Source organism: Atta colombica, unplaced genomic scaffold (assembly GCF_001594045.1).
Source record: "Atta colombica isolate Treedump-2 unplaced genomic scaffold, Acol1.0 scaffold150, whole genome shotgun sequence".
Taxonomy (NCBI): Eukaryota; Metazoa; Arthropoda; class Insecta; order Hymenoptera; family Formicidae; genus Atta; species Atta colombica.
This window is the reverse complement of record NW_017259240.1, coordinates 2,081,754-2,087,504: the sequence shown is the minus strand read 5'-3', so window position 1 is coordinate 2,087,504 and position 5,751 is coordinate 2,081,754.

Here is a 5,751-nt window from a genome sequence, read left to right as displayed (position 1 = left end):
AGAGAGAGAGAGAGAGAGAGAGAGAGAGAGAGAGAGAGAGAGAGAGAGAGAGAGAGAGAAACGGGCGAATGGAAGTCATGACCATACATGATTTTTTGCCCAATTTTTATACAGACGTATAGAATTTTGCTAGGCGATCTTTTTTCTTTCTTTTTTAATCATTTACGAAAGAGAGAGGATCAATCGCGCAACTAAGGCTAAACATTTCGCGAGAAGACATCCGACATCCTACCGTTATTAGGTATGTCGCACATATTACTTGAAGTCAATTGATTGGATGTCCTTAATCTTCTGTCTATTTTCAACGACTGAAATCGCGATTTCTAAAATCTTAGTTAACTTCTACTAATATTTAGGAGATTCCAAACTGAAACTCTCTTATTCATATATCCATCAATTGCCTTCAATTCTCATTAGGGAATCTTTCGAGAGAGACTCATCGCAACAACTGCCTAAAAAGATATTTTTCTCTGACTTTGCAAGTGAATTAAATTCAATCTAGAAATTTAGCACTGTATTTATCACAAAAGAAAGAAAAAAAAGGAACTGTGCGGTGCATGTAGGAATCGTGATTCAACTGTGAGTGGTGCAATCTAATGTCTGATTTCATTGTAATCGAGATGAGAGACCTGCAAAGGCAAGTCTTATGACTGATGCAGTGTTTATTCTTCGCTTCCGAAGATTTGCTAAGAGCTTACATGCGGATCCGTTCGAAGCAGTGCGACTTGGATCACTGAGCAATTAATAATTTCTAAACAATAGCTGTTAAATTATAGTAATGAGGTAAATTTAGGCGATTTATCAAAGATGTTCGAGATGAGACTTCCAAACGAATTTTGACTTGGCTTAAATGTTTCAGTTCTGATGTATCAATAATCGAAAATATGTTAATCATTTCAAGAAATTTAGAAATGAATAACAAATGACAATTGAATAAATTATATCGTGATTATTTCCTTTTCACTATTTTATTTACAGACACTTCACATATTCAGTAAAATAATACATCGGTCAGTTTAAATCTATAAAAAAATATAGTTTTTGTACAATACACTGCATATATATATAGAGAGATAATCGTTATTGCTCAATTCTCGTACACATCGTATAAAGATAATTCAAAATAAATTTCAAAAGTACTTTTTATGGAACATCTTCGATTCTTAATTTAAGCTACGCGTTGCCAAAAAGACAGAAATGCAATATTATAATTTCTCAAATCTCAATATCTCTAAGCTGTTTTTTCATATTTACTTTTCTTACAAAACCAGAAACAGAGATCCTGGGAAATTCCAATATTGCATCTCTGCCTTTTCGGCAACAACGCGTAACTTAAATTAAGAATTGAAGATGGTCTATAAATAGTTTCTATAAATACTTTCGAAACTCATTTTGTAGAAATTACCTTTATACGATTGTGTGCGAGAACATGAATAATAGTGATCTTTGTGCTTGTTAAAATTCACTAAGATCAGATATCGTACTATAAATAGTGATTAATTCGTTTAGAAGTTTCATAGAAGCAAAAAAAATGTGAAAAAATAGATTAATCGATCGTTTTTGTCAAAAAATTCATCGACTGATTTGTAGCATTGCTTCGATCGGTTTGGAAGAGTCAATTATCGAGCCACTTTGTATATGAAGATTCTGTCTGATAAAAATAATTATACGAAGACTATCTTTTAAACTGACCAATGTATTAATTATCGTATAAATCGATGCGCGCAAAAATGCGTTGTGTTGTACTGTAAGATTTTCACTTGTAATATTAAGTTGTTATAGATGATAATTCCGTTTTTATAAGATTATTGTAACATTGAGTCAGTGCGTACGCGCGTTACGAGAGTTTCTGTATCTTTCTCAGCGTTGCGCGATCCTGAATTTGATCTAAAATTAATATAATTGAATGACAGGTTTAACAATTATAAAAGTCTATATGAACGAGAGACTCCAAAGCGATTGAGGAATTAAAAAAAAAATCAAGTTCCGAATATTTGCGGATCTTAAGGCATAAAGTGTTGATCGGAGTAGCCGGGATTTAAGGATTTCCTAGATAATTCAATAAGTTGATAGTTTAACAATCAAGATTCAGTTTCACAATTCATCATTAATTATTAACCAAATTTAGAATTCGAAAGAGATGAGGAATAAATTGTGAAACTGGGCCTAAGGACGGAATCAATAGACGTTGCTCAAGCTTCGAGATAGTTAGTGCTTAAGATGTTATCAGACAATCAGACAGCCGTATTAGCGTTTTCTAGACTCACATTACTTGAGATTAGAACGAACTGTGCGTGCCGGCCTAAGAGGTCAAAGGATCATTGAACGCGAGATCGTAGTCTATTTTCGTACCAAGAAAGCAACAGAAACTTTCGTGAAGATTCCAATGCTTATAAAGGGACTGCTTATAAGGGGACTGAACGAGAAGAAGGGAATACAATTATCTTCGTGTAACGAAATTAATCCAAGTATAATAACGAAAACGATATAATAATAATTATTAAGTGCCACTCGGAAAAAACAATGTTAACTTAGCAAATGACATTACGTTATGTTAAGTTCAGGTATACAAAAATACGTCTTGGGCGAGGGACAATTATAGAAATAATTAAATAATACATTAACAAATTAAGATAAGTAGATGTACATAAAAAAAGGAGTCGATAGATAACGTGATGAATGATGTGCTCATGAGCACGAATCAGTTTACGTTTAGACAAAAATTGTTAGAATAATATTTTTATGATGCATTAATATACATATATAACGCTGTTTTGGAAAGAATACGGTATAGAAATAAAACTATTTTTTCTTTTTTAAATGCAAGTCATCTTTTGTGTGTGATGCTCTTGCGGCTGTCATGTTTGGTTCGTCAATTGAATGGAATTTAACGATTTCTGAATATTTCGTATTGAAATATTAAAAAATGACCGGAATTATCTCATTCGTTTGATATAATGATACTAATCGTCGATAATAGGAGTTCTCTAGTTAATTGCAATTTATGAAAAGTTAAAAAGGAATTATTAAATTTTTTGAAAAAGTTCAACAAATGCAAATAGTTCATGCAAAAAGTTCAACAAATTTTTTCTTTTTTCTGTAAACTTTACAATTTTGAAAAAAATCATCTTGTAAAAATGAATTTTTACATAAGAAATTCGATGTCATTGTAAAAAGAGTCTTCACATCAATTTAAAAAACATTTTTAGAAGATCTAAGAAAGTTTCTCTTAGAAAGTTTTTCAAATACTCTTTCGTTAATTTTTGTTCAATGATATTTTATCAAACTAGCTATGCAGCACTATAAAATAAAACAAAAATATTGACAAAATATCAATTTTTAATTTTAAGTAAGGAAACGTAAAAAAAAATATTGTATAAAAATGAAACTAAAAATTAAATTTTTCATGAAATAAGCGAGGTGAGAGTACCAAGCAGAAACGCAGAAAAGAGGTAATAATACTCTCTAAATTTCGCGAAGTGAAAAAAAAAGTGAAAATTTGCCACTCTTGAACAAAAATGTATTTTCACTCCTTTTTCAAGATTGACTCAATTGTCAGTCTCTTCGAGTGAGATTTCACTCCACGAGATTTAAAGAGTAAATTTGATATTTTCAAGTTTTTAAGTGTCAGGTGATTTAAACCTGTAATCTTAAGGGACACGTTCAAATTTCCACCCGAACGCTTTCAAGGCATCATGTTATCCTTGTTTAACATTTGTGAATAAAAAAATAAAATACTATCAGATGCATTTCGTTTCATGCAGTATTTATTATGTGTTCGTGTCGTTCATGATGCATCTTTTATCCTTGTTCTCCGAATGTTAAACGAAGATAAATCATACGTTATGGAACAGAATACATTTCTAGATCGCCCGATTTTTCTAACGCGTATTCTTCGTCACCTTATGCATGTGTAGATGTCCACTAACCATATGATTTCTTGAACAGATTCGCGTTTAAACGGAATGTAAAATATACTATGATTTTTTGTTTTTATTTTTATCTGCTTGATGGAAATTTTTTAAAGTTGTAATGAATAATATAACGAGATATTACTAAATTGCATAATGAAATTTATATCACAGTTGACCCATTTTTAACATTATTAAGATTTCATTATGATCTTAATAATTCAATATGAAACATTAAGATTATAAAGAATTTAGTAAATTTTAAAATAAAAATCAATGAACACAATTATGAATTTAATATGATTATTGAGTTGATCATGTTGTCATAATATGAGTTGAGTTGATCAATGAATTGAGTTATTCATGTTGCAGGGATTATCTTTTTATTATAATCCAGAGACTATTTAGGGCACTCCTGTGAATTGTCAAATAAACGCCATTATGTCTCACATACATCTATTGAATCTTTGTAATGTTTGGAACAATTCTATTATTTTGTGATTGAAGTATTTCAAAATATTATATTTATTAGCTTCGTCGATACAAAAAAAGTCATATCTCTTATTAAATAACATGCAAAAATCATTTACAAATATAAAAGTATGACATGCCTACTCGTCTGATGATCTGAGCTTTCCAGTAAATGAGAATATATATTGAAATGGATTGAAATGGATTCAGATTTTTCAGAAATATGCATTCGCGAACGTTAAAATGAATCCTTTACAATCCGAATGTATTTTTATTTATTTATAGAAATTACATGAAGCACATTTTTATGCCTTTTTCAAAATTTTGAGAGTAGGAAACGCAAAAATTGTTCAAATCGATTTAATCCAGTTGGATTGAAAAAGCTGCATTGCTTATTCAGAATTTTTAATTCAATTAAATCCAATTGAATCCATTTTAATTCATTCTCGTTTATTGGATTGAATAGAACGCGATATATACTTCTATGGTTATCTCCTGGTTTGAAAGAAATGTAATGACAATTCTTATATAGAAATATTAAAAATGACTGGGATTATCTCTTTCGTTTGACGCGATAATAATTTATCAACTGTGATTGATAATGGAAGTAGGAGATATCGATATAGAAATTATTCTGTTTCTATCCGTTTTCAGTGATAATAGTAAAATAATTTTCACATTACTATTATTATTATTTCTATTACACTCAAAAGTAATTACAAAAGAAAAAAGGGTATATGAACATATTTCATATGGCCATATTTCATATATAATTATACATGTTTATGAATATTTATTTGTGTTTATACATATTTATATTCATGCATGAAAAATTTTTTACCGATTATAATAATTCATTTGTTTTTATTATTTCATATATTATTTCATTTATTACTAATAAAAGAGGATATTAAAAGAGGCCAATTTTTTTACTAAAAATAAGGTATATATAAATAAAACAAATAGTGTGTTTTTGTGATTTTGATCTTCTGGATACAATAACATTATTTTAATAAATTAGCATTTAAGAAATGCCTATCTCGAAAATTAAGCACGTTATGTATTTATTCACATTTTAATGTTTTTACATCATTTTCGAGATATTCTCCAAATTCCAAGTTCTCTTTGAGAAAAACTGAACTTTTTCGAATTCATAACTTGTCGTCAATAACTTTATCATATTCATCATAAAATCAAAATATACAAAAAATGCTTTCTTTTATTTAATTAATATAAACTTTTCGGGCAAAAATCGGTCTATTTTACATCCTTTATTTTTAGACTTTATGCAAATTATTACAATGAAATTTATTTTCAAATTTATATTATCGCTATCCGAACTTAATTAGTTAACGTGCGCTAGTTTAAA